At 31.5% G+C, this 13,887-nt stretch overlaps 1 long non-coding RNA gene across 1 annotated transcript; it reads left to right on the forward strand.

Moving 5' to 3' along the window:
- The first annotated feature begins 1,273 nt into the window (after positions 1–1,273).
- LOC116121101 lies at positions 1,274–1,805 on the forward strand. Its single transcript, XR_004126659.1, has 3 exons — positions 1,274–1,307; positions 1,520–1,564; positions 1,649–1,805. It is a non-coding gene; the product is annotated as an uncharacterized LOC116121101 (long non-coding RNA).
- Positions 1,806–13,887: the final 12,082 nt, after the last annotated feature.

Consider the following 13,887-nt stretch of genomic DNA (forward strand, 5'->3'; position numbering starts at 1 on the left):
GCAGCCCTCAATGAAGATTTAGTGTTACAATTGGACTGAAGCAGTTCTCAAAAAAAGGAAACTTCTGAATGGCGCGTGGAGGTGTTGATTCATGGAAGGGCTTACCGTCCTATGAAAACACATGGGAGGATTTTGACATCATTCACAACCAATTCCTTCTTTCCACCTTGAGGACAAGTGGTTCTCCTTGGGGAGGGTAATGATGAGCAACCAGGAGGACTGGTATACCGTAGGAAGAGCGGGGTAAAAAGCAGAAGAATATTGCTGAACTTGCGTAAAAGGTTGAGTTTGTTAGAAAGGACAGATGGCTTGAGGGGAGTGAATATAGGAGAATTCAGTTAGGAGCACAATAGGTGCCAGGAAAGATAAAAACAGGGGAGGAAAGTAAGAAAAGGACTTTTGGAAAGTAATTGGAAAGGAGGCTGTGACCTCGAGTCAGTATTTGGGAGGTGGCTGACCCTCGAAGTCAGTCTGTTACTTATCCTTTTGGGTGTACTCTTATTGCATTTTACGATATTTTCTGAGTTGTTTTGCTTATTAAATATCGAGTAGGATTGTTGGAATATACATTTTTGTCTGTGGATCTTTTGTCTGTGAGATTAATAAACAAGTTCCTTTTACTGTTTTTGAGTCTTTGGCTTGTGAATGTGTATGGTTTGCTGGTAGTCTGAGTATTTGCAGGACAGGTTCTATAATATACAAGAACCCCTATTGCCTTTGAAGGGGAATTGTGACCTGAAATTAATCAATATTTTATAAGATGGTTTTACAACTCTTACAGGGATATTTTATATGGATGTCACCACTTTTCTAATATTTCATTGGTACCTGTTGTCGTTACTTAATGAGGAAGATATGCATTTTTCCTTTCCAATTTTTACCTGCAAAGATTAATTCTTTTTATACTTTCTCAATCAAGAAATCAAGAGGTTTTGTTCTACTAAAGTTGGAGAATGTTGGTTGGGGGTTTGTTTAACATTTTTTTGAATATAATCAGGTGTCTCGATCAAGTTCTGTGCCGCCAAACACAAGGGATGCTCTATACCAAGGATTGCCGCCTAATATAAGTCGGCATTGCGTGCCAAAGTACAGTCATTCCAGGTAAGAGAAGAGGTATTTGATTGATATTTTCAACATTTGACATCTTAATGGCTTCTATCTTTATGTTTGTGATAGCCTTATTTTCCACTCATGCTTGATTGATAATTATTTTGTTCAAAAGCCGTTCTTGCAGCTTATGTCCCACAAATAAAGGCAGAATGGAGAAAACTCTGCAGTGGCTGTTCCTATGCCACTAACACGACTAAGTAAGGATTTTCTGTCCTCATAAAACTCCATAACTTTCTCCTTCTGGGTTGTGTTTATATCTGATGCCTGATTACCCGTTTTCAATGTTAGTAATTAAAAACATCCCTTGCAACTGTGGGGTTTACAATGGATGAGCTTGAGTCTTTTCTCTTCTAAGTTGTTTACTTATTACTTAACCATATTTTTTCTTTTTGCAATATGGTCCTACCAGGGCTCATCACGGATTTGGTTGGGTTGGAGAATGGGCAAACACAGGGTGAATTACAAGTCTAATTTGCTTTTTGTTTATTTACTATTTTTCAACATTATTTAGCTAAGGGTTTTTCATTAAATTGTACAGTGCTGAGGTGAATCGGAAACTGGCTGGCCAGACCGGTTGCTCAGGATTGAGACACTACACCATGCGGATAAGGATAAAACGGAAGGATATATTCTCGAACTGGTTGTATGGCTTCACTATCTCGTTACACAAGTGAGGGCTAGCAATGGTGGAATTCGATCTCTGTTAAATCCCCAATTCGATCCCCAACCAAAGACAATTCAGTTATCTACCAACAAGGCCCACCCGCCGTCTCCCATGTTGACAGTTGAAGATCAAGAGATGCTTCGCGATGTAAGTAAAAGGAAAAAGGCTCCAGGAATAAGTAAGAGCCAAGAGTTCGACACTGCCACAACCAGGTTAAGCAAGCACCATAGATTGACTAAAAGTAATAGCCACTCCCCAACAAGTGAAAATAAGAAAGACCCCTTTCCGATTCGAAGACCTTCTTCTGTTCCCATCATTGATTTCGACATCGATCGCATCAAAGCCTTGACGTCATCGATCGAGTTGACACAATCGAAGTTTATAATAATCATTGCTGCAGAAAAGAAAACTGGTGCGGCGCTGGAGGGGGCTGGGTTCGGAAATTTTCCTTGAATCATGTTGGTGAATCTATGAGTCCTGGTTGAGGAAAATGATAAGTGATAAAGAGTCGTCAGTTTTTGTCAATGGAAATTGAGGTGAGAAAGTATCGTAGAAGGGGAATTAATTGTTTTAAAAGCTTGGAATGAATGGATATCAAAAGTTATATATAGCTTTCAGTAGTTTTAGTTTTGTATGTACAGAATACTTCAGCTCCTTCTATAATAATCAAAAGCATCTGTGTTTTTTTTTTTTTTTTTTTTTTTTTTTTTTTTTTTTTTTTTTTTTTTTTTTGTGGGTTCACACTTTACAATTGGGTCATAATTTGATCTCACATAAGCTGTAGAGTGCAAAACAAAATTTCCATAATGGATAATTTCTATCTCTAGTTTTGCTCAAGCTTCTAACTAATAATCATAGTTGATCACCTTCTTGGCAATTACAATATATACTCATTTATCATTTTTTTGAAGATTCTAATTTAACTAGGAATTAACCTATTTTTTTGGAAAATTAAGGTCCTAATGACTAATCTTCGAGTCTGTTTGATTGGGTTTATCTCTCGGTTAAAAGTGTTTAATTAGAGCTCTATTGACACCCCCACTAATGAAGACTTAATTCTTAAAACATTACATCTCAAAAGTTTTTAAAATTAATATTTTTACTATGGCACTATAAATTTCATAAATGCCCTTCATTCAATTTTTTATATTTTAAAATAGTTAACATTTTATTCCTAAAATAAAATTTTAATAATTAACTTGAAATTTCAGAAAAAATTAAAGCTAAGAAAATCCTTACAATATAATCTTAAGAACATAATACAATTAAACAGCACAAATACATGTAGATTAAAATAATTACCAATATTTGTAGAAAAAAATAACAAAAATTTATATGTGACATAATTAAAAACTTGTAATTTTGTATTGTTTGTAACCTAATAGATTCTTTGCAAAATTTCTTCCTCCATAAACTAATTTTTATTCTAATAATATTGAATGGCATAAGATAGAAGTAAGGTGTTAAAAGTATTTGTAGAGGATAGAAAATTAAAGTTAATAAATTAATATTATAAAATTTATTAAAAAGTGGGCTTATTCTAAATGATTGATGCCATTTATTGGCCTGTTGGACCATGGGCTTGGAGTTGGTAGCAGCCCATGAGATATTGGGTCTTGGTAATATGGGCTGGATTGAGCCTTTCTTTGGTCCATTTGAACTTCGTATTTTATCCTAACAAACCTCATTCCAAATTTATCGCCTTGCTCTGTTATGTAATGTGTTTCCACATCGGTCCAACAAAAATAAACACGTACTAATCATATAAAATTTTTAAAATTAGATTTTTATTCTAGATAATTTTTTCGTTCTGGAAAGGGATATTATCAATCAAAGGGCAATTTTTTTTTTAAGAAAATTATTAAAAGAGTACATATATTTCAAAATACACTGCAAAGTAACCCAAAAAAAGAAATTAATTGCTCTTAGATTTAACAATTGGTAAGGGTTAAAAAATGTAAGAAATATTAGACCGCGAAAGAATCACCGATGTTTTGTTTTTTTCTCCTTAATAATTGGTTTAAGAATATTTATGTCTTTTCAATTATTTCCATTAAGATGCCATTAGATTGAAGAGAAATAAAGGAAGAATATCGAAAATTTAAATATATTTTTTTAATACTTTTTCTTTTGTTTTAGAATCTAATTCATTTTTATTTTCATATAACATATCATGTGAATGAACATACTTCTTTTATTTTATTTTTTTATTCTCATACAACATATCATGTGATTGAACCCTTTATTCTAATTTAAAAGAGAAAAAATAAATACAGTAAAACCTCTTTATAGTGATACGTTATATAGGAATAAACTTTATATAGTCATAAAAAATTATAATCCTAATTTTGGATAGTTATAAATAAAAATAATCTTTACATTGTAATAAGTTATAATTTTTCTAATCCTTACCTTAAGGAAAATTATCTCTACATAGTAATAATTATCTTTATATTATAAAAAAAAAATATATTATGTTACATTAAAGATTTAAGATGAAATAAAATATTTATTTAAAGTTGTTTAGGACAATGATTTATGTTTTAGAATTGTTACCACATCTTTTACCTTGCGAGTACGTAATAACTCGCTAGCATAGACACTTTCTCATTGAAGCCAAAACATTTTTAGCTTCTCAAGTATGTTTACAGCTTCATGGCATAAAACTTTTTGTATTTCCGTACTATCATCCTCAGGATTATTTTATTTCTTTTGTCCAATTGCAGCAATAATTTCCTCTTTGGTTAAAGCATACACGATTTACTGCTTATTTGGATAATTGAAGCAAACATTAATATCCATTCGATTAGTGTATTGAAGTTGTCGAATCTGATCACTCAATTCTGCAATGACTCTCTTATTCTTCTCATTAGAGGTGGAAAAGCAACCCGCTCGGACCGACCCGACTCGGCCCGCAGTGGGTTGCTGATAATGGCGGGTCGGTCCTGACCCGCCCGGTAACATTGGCGGGTCGGGTTAGGCCCGCCAATGTTTGGGAATTGGCTGGCCCAACCCGGAACGCCAACCCTAACCCGCCGGGTTAGGCCGCAAGTTGGGCCGGGTTAACCCGCTTTTTGATTTTTTTTTTGATTTTGTTTTTGTTTTATTTTGTTTAAGTTTAAATGTTTAATTAACTTTTCAAATGAATAATTAACAATTTATAAATGAATAAATGTAATTGTTTTTAGTTAATTGTTAATTTCTTTTCAAATATCAATAATTAAGTTAAATTAATTTTTTTTTGGTTAACATTCCAATATTAATTCAATTTTAATACATTAAAATTGTAATATAAGAATAATCAAATTTATTCATTTATTAAAAAATAAAATAAGAAATTACAATAATTATTGCCTCGTTAAAAACCTCACCAAGAAAAACCCAATAGGACAAAAACTTGGTAAGGAAAAAATAGTGCAATAATTGACAATTAATTTACAAGTTACAATTTACAAAACAACTAATTTTGGGGTTCACTAGGACCTCCCACATCCGTATCATCTATATTACAAAATTGAAATGATTCTATTAAAGTATCGTCGACAACCTCGTATTGACCTTGATGGCGCGACCGTTCCCAATCTCGAAGACATGTGAGGACTTCAATCATTTGTGGTGAAAGTTTAGTCCTCCTTTCATTTAAAATTCTTCCACTTGCACTAAATGTTTGTTCGGATGAGACGGTTGAGACAGGAACAGCGAAAACATCCAAGGCAAGTCTTGATAATACTGGAAAAATACATTTTCTGGCTCTCCAATACTCTAAGAGATCAAAGTGACCTGTTGAAAACATTTCGGGGGTTGCCAAATATTGTTGAAGTTCATTACTCTGCGACTCCATGGAGGACAGCATATTAGTTGTTGTTGTTGTTGGTGGTGGTGCGTCTGAAGAGGAGGCTGTGCTTCGGACTCGGGTCCTCTTCGGCCTATTCAGTGCATTCCAAGAGAATAAGTCTTCATTTGTTTCTTCTGCTACAGCTTCTCTGGATATTTCGCCTCTTTGCGACTGCGGGTTCCCATACCTGTTTTCATATTGGAAATATACTTCGAAAAGACTATTTTTTACCTCTCCTATTTGATTGACATATGATTCGTTTTGTAAATTTTCACTTAAATTGTCAAGACCATTTTCTAAACGTGCTAATTTAATTCTAGGATCAAATATAGCACCTAAACAATAAAGAAAAGGAACGGGTCTCCAATATTTCAAAAATTTTTTTTCCATTGCCTTTATTGGTGCATGTAAAATTTCATCATCTTTGTTTTTTGTAAATAACTCGGAAATTTTTATAATTGCATGTATTACCAATGGACTAGTAGGGTAATACACACCAGAAAGTTGTAAAGTGGCTTGGTAAAAACATTTGAGAAAAGAATGAAATACTTTAGCTATCTTCCAATCATTTTCTACCAAATGATGAGGACCTCTATTATTTGCTACAAAATAACTAATTATATTAGCATAAGGTAAACATGAATCAAGCATTAAATAAGTACTATTCCATCTAACAGGCATATCTAATGCAAAAGTTCTAGGAGACATATTTGATTTTATACAAGCTTCTTGAAATTCAGCATTTCTTTTATTACTACTAGTAATCCAAGCTAAAGATTCCCTAATTCTATCAATATTTTTTTTAATTGTTTTCATACCACTTTTCACAATTAAATTAATAACATGACATGCACAACGTTGGTGAAAAAACTTCAAATTATTATATAAAAGATAATTATTTTGAAAAAATTCTATAGCTTTACTATTAGAACTTGCATTATCTAAAGTTAAACTTATCACTTTATCAATAATATCATAATCTTCTAAAACTTCAATAATTTTATTATAGATTTCTAAACCACTATGATCCACATCCATTAATCTAAATCCTAATAAAGATTTATTTAATTTAAATTCATTATCAAAATAATGACTAGTCACACAAATATAATCTTGTTTAGCTCTACCACTCCAAATATCAGCAGTTAAAGCCACACTAATATGACAAGTATGAAATTTATTTTTTAATTCTAATTTCATTTTTTTAAACAATTTTATTAAATCATTTCTAGTTGCAGTTTTAGAATAACTTTTAAATCCTGGAAAAAATGAATTTTGAACAAATCTTTCAAAATATTTATCTTCTGCCATATTAATAGGTTGATCAGATGCAGCAATATATAAAGCTAACTGTTCCCTATATACATCAGAATTATAACGCCAAGTAGTACCCATATTAGTTATTTGAGTTTGATTGCTTTCTCTATTTCCATGTTGATTAATATGTTTATTAGCATGCCTTTTTAAAGTACTAGTACCATTACCTGAATCAGCTTTATAAACATTTGCACAATATTTGCATCTTGCTTTCTTGACTTGAACGCCATTTTCTGTCTCGTAAAACTTGTCGAAATGCGCCCAAACGTCTGATGTGTGTCTGTTTTCGCTTTCGACGGCAGTTGATGATCCCGCCTCAGCTTGAGATGAAGTTGGACGAGGACGACGATTACGAGGACGACTTCTAGAACCACCGGGAGCTGTTGGAATCGACGGCATATTTTGAGGTGTATCGGATTCTGAGACTGGGATTGGGACAGCGGGACTATTTGAATCTCCTGCATTCATAGTAAAATCAGCGGGACTAGGACTAGGATAATAGTTTTCTTCCTCATTGAAATTGATGGGAGAGAAATATCTATCCATTGTAGACTTGTAGTTGAAAAAAAAAATGATGTAGAAGAAATAAAAATTAAAGAAAGAGATTTGGAATATGGAAATTGGAAATATGAATTGAAAATTGCAAAACCTAATAAAAATTAAAATAAGAGCAAATTGATAACAAAAATATTAAGAGAATAAATGAATAATTGAGACTTGAGAGTTGAGAGAATAGAGAATATGAGAAAATGAGAGAATTTGAGTTGTGAGAAAAATATGAGAGTTTAGGTCCAATTTATAGAAAAAAATAGGGAAAGAAAATGACGAAAAAGACCCCTCCAACGGCTATAAAACGGCTATATTTCAAAGGTAAAGGGGTAATTTGAAAAATAAAATAAATTTTTTTATTTTTTTTGGCCAACCCGGTGGGTCTCTTGCAAAAGAGACAAAACAGCAACCCGCCTAGTTGCCGGTTGCCATTGTGCAACCCGGCCCGCCCGGGGGTTGCTGCTAGGTTAGGGTCAACCCGGACCGCCATCTTGGCGGTCCGGGTTCAACCTGCTTCTTTACGGGCCGGGTTAGGGTTGACCCGCGTAACCCGGCCCAAATGTTCCACCTCTACTTCTCATTAACTTCATTTATAACTTGCAATTCATCGATATTAGGGATCCTAATTTTGCAATCCTTAAAACCATTGGCAATTTTCTGTGGTTTCACATCAATTAATCATGCATTAACTGCATTTACAGTTCCATCAATGATACTTATCTTTACTGGTTCCAAGACATGATCTTTAATCCGTTTCAGAAGTAAGCAATTAAAGCACTGAATTGAAATCCTAATAATACTAAAATATGAATTGAAATCTCAAAATATGAACTATAAAATAAGAAATCAAAACAATAATTTTTGTAACTACACCTCTATTAAATTATAACCTTTTCATAGTATTAAAATTAGTAAGTCTCACCATTATGACTATAGATAGGTTTTTCCGTATGTTAAAATAGAGAAAAAAGTCTTAATCTTTATTTGACCATAAAGCAATACAATTAATAAAGTAAAAAAAGAAATCCTTTTATTCCTTATCTATCATCAACCCTTTATTCTAATTTACAACTTAATTTCCGATAACTTTTTTTTTTTTTTTTTAAAAGGTATAATTTATAAGTATTTAATTATTAAATTCACTGGTTTTACATTTAAATTATATGAACAGTGAAATTAGGTAGCGACAATTCCTAACCTAATTTTAACTTCTTTATGTTTTGCAATGGTCCAAAATGAATCTTTTGCTTACAACATTTTGGTTTGGGTAACCATTCAATCGACATAGGTGTCATCTCTTTATGATCTTGCAAAACCAACAATAGTAAAAGGAATCCGCAAAAAAACCACTTCTAGGTGGTCAAGTGGTTCGATAGGAACTCTTAGGTGTATTACTTAAGAGAGTATAAGTTCAAATCTCTTTTCAGTTACTAATATGGGTAGTCATTAGAACTTTTATACGGTTGATAGTTTTAAGGCCTCGAAGGATTAGTTAAGGTGCGTATAAACTGGCTTGGACACCCGCAATAAAAAAAAAAAAAAAAAAAAAAAAAAAAAAAAAAGGAATGAATGATGGGGTTCATTAGCTTACAAAAGTTAGGACCTTTTTCACTAATTCACTAACTACTAAATTGGCATTAGATACCTCATCTTTCTTTTTTTCCTTGTTCTATGAGAGTTTTAATAGCCAAGTTTACCTTGAGAATTTTGTCATTCCAAAAGAGTAAATTTCCCGTGGGACAGAATCAGCTTCTTCTTCTTTTAAGTAATAAATTTCTTTGGGGAATCACTTCCTAATTCCTATTTTGTAGACCTTGCGTTTAGAATAAGAACTTCTAGAGTTCAGTGGATGATGGATATTCGGCTCAGAAAAAGCTCGAGTTTTTTATACTTGCGTTGGGTTGGGTTCGGCTGGGTTGAATTGAACTGACCCTAAATAGGCTTTCTAGACAAGGTAAGAAATCTTCAAAATATTAAATTTTGTATAATGAAAAGGAAAAGCAAATATAAAGTTATTTTTTATATATAAATTATAAAATTCATTTATTTATTTAAAAATATGTAATATTGGATATAAGAATCAAAATTTCCCATCAATTTTGAAAAAAAGGATTTTATTAATATAATACACTCCAATCTCAATAACCTTGTTTGTTTTACTTCATGGAAGGTGGATGGATGTAGATCCATTATAATCCAATCTTAATTTAATTTTATTGCCAAACAATTCCAACTTAAAAGTTTAAATGTAAATTTTTATATCATTATACCCATTATACTTCAATAATTTATTAAATATCAATTATGCAGGTCTTTTTCTCACCACCATTACAATACAATTAAAACAATATCTCATTTCTAAAATTTTAATTTATTTTTGATAACTTTTATCATTCTTTTTATGGTGTCAAAACAAACATTATTTGCATAGTAATAATAATAATAATAATAAAGAAAACATTGGCGTATGAAACGATCAAAAGCTTTTGAATAATTTTGGTGGCTTTCGGCAAAAGATGAGAAACGGCCAATTTTTCTGACCACTTTTTCCTGTAAAAACCGATCACCGGCCCGTGACACACGTAACCAATTAGTCAACACCAACAAACCTCCTTGACGCTTTTGTCTCAAGTCACCGACCAATTATTCGCCGCCATTTCACTCTGTGCCATCTCGATTCGTGAAACACTCCCACCCCACGTTCTGAATCTTCACGCAGGGCGCGTGGTTTATCAACCAACCATGACCGCCATTTGTAAGAGCTTTTTCGTCGTGCTTCGTGAATGAATATCTTTCCCCACTCTCTGCGTATAGATAATTTTTGCGTACTCTCCTTTAATTATTGAGATTCCCCGTTGACTATGTAAGTATGGTGTTTTCCTTAACTCCAATATTGCTACATTGTGATCCCATTCATTGAATTCAAAATAATCACGGCAATATTAAAAAATAAATATTTCCTTTTTTTCCTAATTCAGAATTAATTATTTAATGTGATAAATAAGTAAATTCAGCATATCAAGGGGTCTTTAGCATTAACAAAGGGTTCTTTTTTATACTTGTCAAACTGCTTTGATTTAAGTATATTTAAGGATAAGGTAAATTTACAAAGAAAAGTTGGTGGAGGAATTAATGTCGAAATTGATTTATTCCTCCACCAATGATTAAGACGGAGGTTGATATTATTCCATTTGAATGTTAGGTTGGCCTTTTAACTTATAAAGAAGATTTGATAATACATAATGCGGTAATGTTACGTTACCTTATGTTTCAATTTTAAGTAATTTGATGTTTCATAAGGTTGTAATGTTACTTCAAGTACCAAACTAAGTGATTTGATGCTTTATAAAAGGTCATGTTACCAAAATTCTAGATAATTTGATACTAAATAGGGTTTTATTCCATTTTATCCTTTGAAAACACTTAGTTAAATTACCCACTTTTTCATATAGTTATTAAAAATCCATCTAAAAATGTCCAACATTCTGATAGAACATCTTAAAAAGACTTTTTATATAACCCAAACTCTTTATTATAAAGAGTTTGTCCATAAAAACAAGATGTCAACGAACTCTTTATTTTTAAAATATAAATTAGAGAGTGAGTTTGACTCTCTACATTTAGAGAGTCAAATTTTACTCTTTATCCTAATTTTAATTAATAAATTATAAGTTCCTATGTATTTTATTTATTAATTATCTCTCCTATTAAGTCTTTTTTTTTTTTAAATAAAGAGCATCTTTATTAAATTTAAAGAGGCTATTGGATTTGAATAAAAATTGTGTTCTTTATATTTAAAAATTAATTAAGTTGCTCTTTATTTATATGAAAGATATTCTTCAAAATAAAGAGCATCATTGAAGATGCTCTTACAACGTTATAAAAAATTCTTAATAAAGATATTTCTAATATTTTAGAAATGATATAAATAAATTATCTTAGAGCATCTCCAATAGACTATTTATATAACTTTAAAGAGTTTATCCATAAAAAAAAAAAGTCTAATCGACTATTTATTCTTTAAATATAAATTAAAGAGTGAGTTTGACTCTTCAGAGAGTCAAATTTCACTCTTTATCATAATTTTAATTAATAAATTATAAATTTTTATATATTTTTATTTATTAATTCTCTTTCTTGTTAATTTTTTTTCTTGAAAAAATGTATTATCTTCTCTAAAATTTAAAAATTCTATTGGATTTAAATAAAAATTTTGTTTTTTATATTTAAAAATTAAAAAAATAATCTTTATTTATATGAAAAGATGCTTTTTAAAATAAAGAATACTATTAAAAAAGATACTTTTTATTTATACAAAGATATTAAAGATAATTTTATAGTAGCAAAGTAAGATAAACACGATATATATATATATATATATATATATATATATATATATATATATATATACTTTAAACTATGAAAGTAAATAAATTAATAAACAAATAACTTAATATTGAATCCATATAGAAACAGAAAATCATGGGAGAAACAAATAAAAAATATCCAATAGAAGCACAAATTTCAAGGAGAAGATACATGCATGCATGGGTGATATAAGTAAATAAAAAAATAAAAGCCAAGTGCTGAGACTGGTCCTGATTAAAGTAAATGAAATGTCTGAGGGTTTCAGGTATGGTTGCAGCTTTTTTTTGGAGTGCGCAAGTTCATTCATCATCTTCCTCACTGGATATACATGGATAATGTGTCTTCATTAATTATTTACTTAACTTATCCTCTTTTAGCCAATTATTTTTTAATTTTAATTTAATGATGACACCTTTATTATAAATGTATAATAATTAAACTCTTTATAAGGATAAATGCAGTCAGTGGTTAGTGATTTTAATTAATTAATTACTGTAATTGATATATATATATAAAATGAGGAGCATTAATATTTTGATTCTTTATTTATATGAAAAGTACTCTTTAAAATTAAAAGTGCTCTTATTTAGATAAAATGATCTTATCCACTTTTACATATTTTTTTTTCTTTCTTATAATTGATCAAGTAATTACAATTATTTAAAATTATAAAAAAGAAAAAATTATTATTCCCAATTATTCTAACCTCACCAATCCTTCTGAACTTGTGGTTAAACTCTAATGCAGTGACGTATCCTGTAGGGTAGGTCTTGAGGAAAAATAGCTTGATGCTATGATAATAAAAACCGCTTAACATCTCTCATTCTTATTAATTTTGTAATATAAATGGAAAATGGAAAGGTCTGATTATTCAAAACCCAAATTCTGAAATCCTTTCTCTCCCGCTTCACAACTCGCACCGTGTTCTTATTCTTACTTCACGCCTCGCACCGTGTTCTTATCCTCACTTCACTTCACGCCTCGCACTGTGTTTTTATTCTCACTTCACACCTCGCACCATGTTCTTATTCTTATAAAGAGAAAGATGCTATCACTAATTCTGATTTCTTTAAAATTTATTATAAATCAGGAAGAAAGGTGCCACCAATAATTATGCCTTATCTTTAAAATTCATTATAAATCACTTATCTAAATATTGTCCTAAGTGATATGATAGCATTATTAATTTGACAAAATTCTATTATAATCCCATCTACTTTAGAGGGAAACGTCGATTGGCATCCACGAAACATGAAAGTTATCCTTCATGTGGATTAACGGCACGTAATTGTAATTATTGGCGAGAAACGTCTCCCACCCAAGAGTCGCTTGCTAGGGAAACCAATCGTCGTCTTTCTCCTTATTGGAGTAACCAAGCGTTGGCCCGGTTACCTCCACATTAAATGCGCCATTATCTACATTCAATGCTTTAAAAAGGAATGTCGTTTCAGCATGACTTACATTTAATCCGCATAACTGACACTTATTGTGCAAGAGACGCGTCTGTCAGAATAAAGTTTATTTGATTAACCAGATCAGCTGTCAAGCACAACGGATAACTTCTGAAGAGGTCGTTCAAATAAAACACTCTTCGCTATGTATTGATTTCGGGACGATATGATCCCTTGTTTTCGATAAAAGTGTGCTAAATATTTTCAGGTTGCGAGCAATAGATGAAATTCAAAGCATGTTGGTATAACACTGAGTAGGGTTCGACCCAAGTCATTGAACCTATGGGAGAATGCCGCCTCAGGTCGCTTGTGCTATTCTTAGAGACCTATGCTGTGACCTCCTTACAGCTCGATGGTCAGGTTGAACCACTAGTTTTATGTTATCTTAACTGCTTGTCTCATACAGCTCGATCAGGCGTCACTCAGGATAAGTCAAGTCACTGCATAATCATAAGTTCTCAAGGTTCAATCCTTAAATCTTAAAAATTGGGGGGCTTCTATTATGCCTAAAAAATCAGGGCTGACGTAAGCTCATGCCAGCAAGGGCCAATCAAAGTTCAGGAAGACTTTGTGCCATCCAAACGCTGCCACGT

This window comes from Pistacia vera, unplaced genomic scaffold (genome assembly GCF_008641045.1).
Source record: "Pistacia vera cultivar Batoury unplaced genomic scaffold, PisVer_v2 Contig966, whole genome shotgun sequence".
Classification (NCBI taxonomy): Eukaryota; Viridiplantae; Streptophyta; class Magnoliopsida; order Sapindales; family Anacardiaceae; genus Pistacia; species Pistacia vera.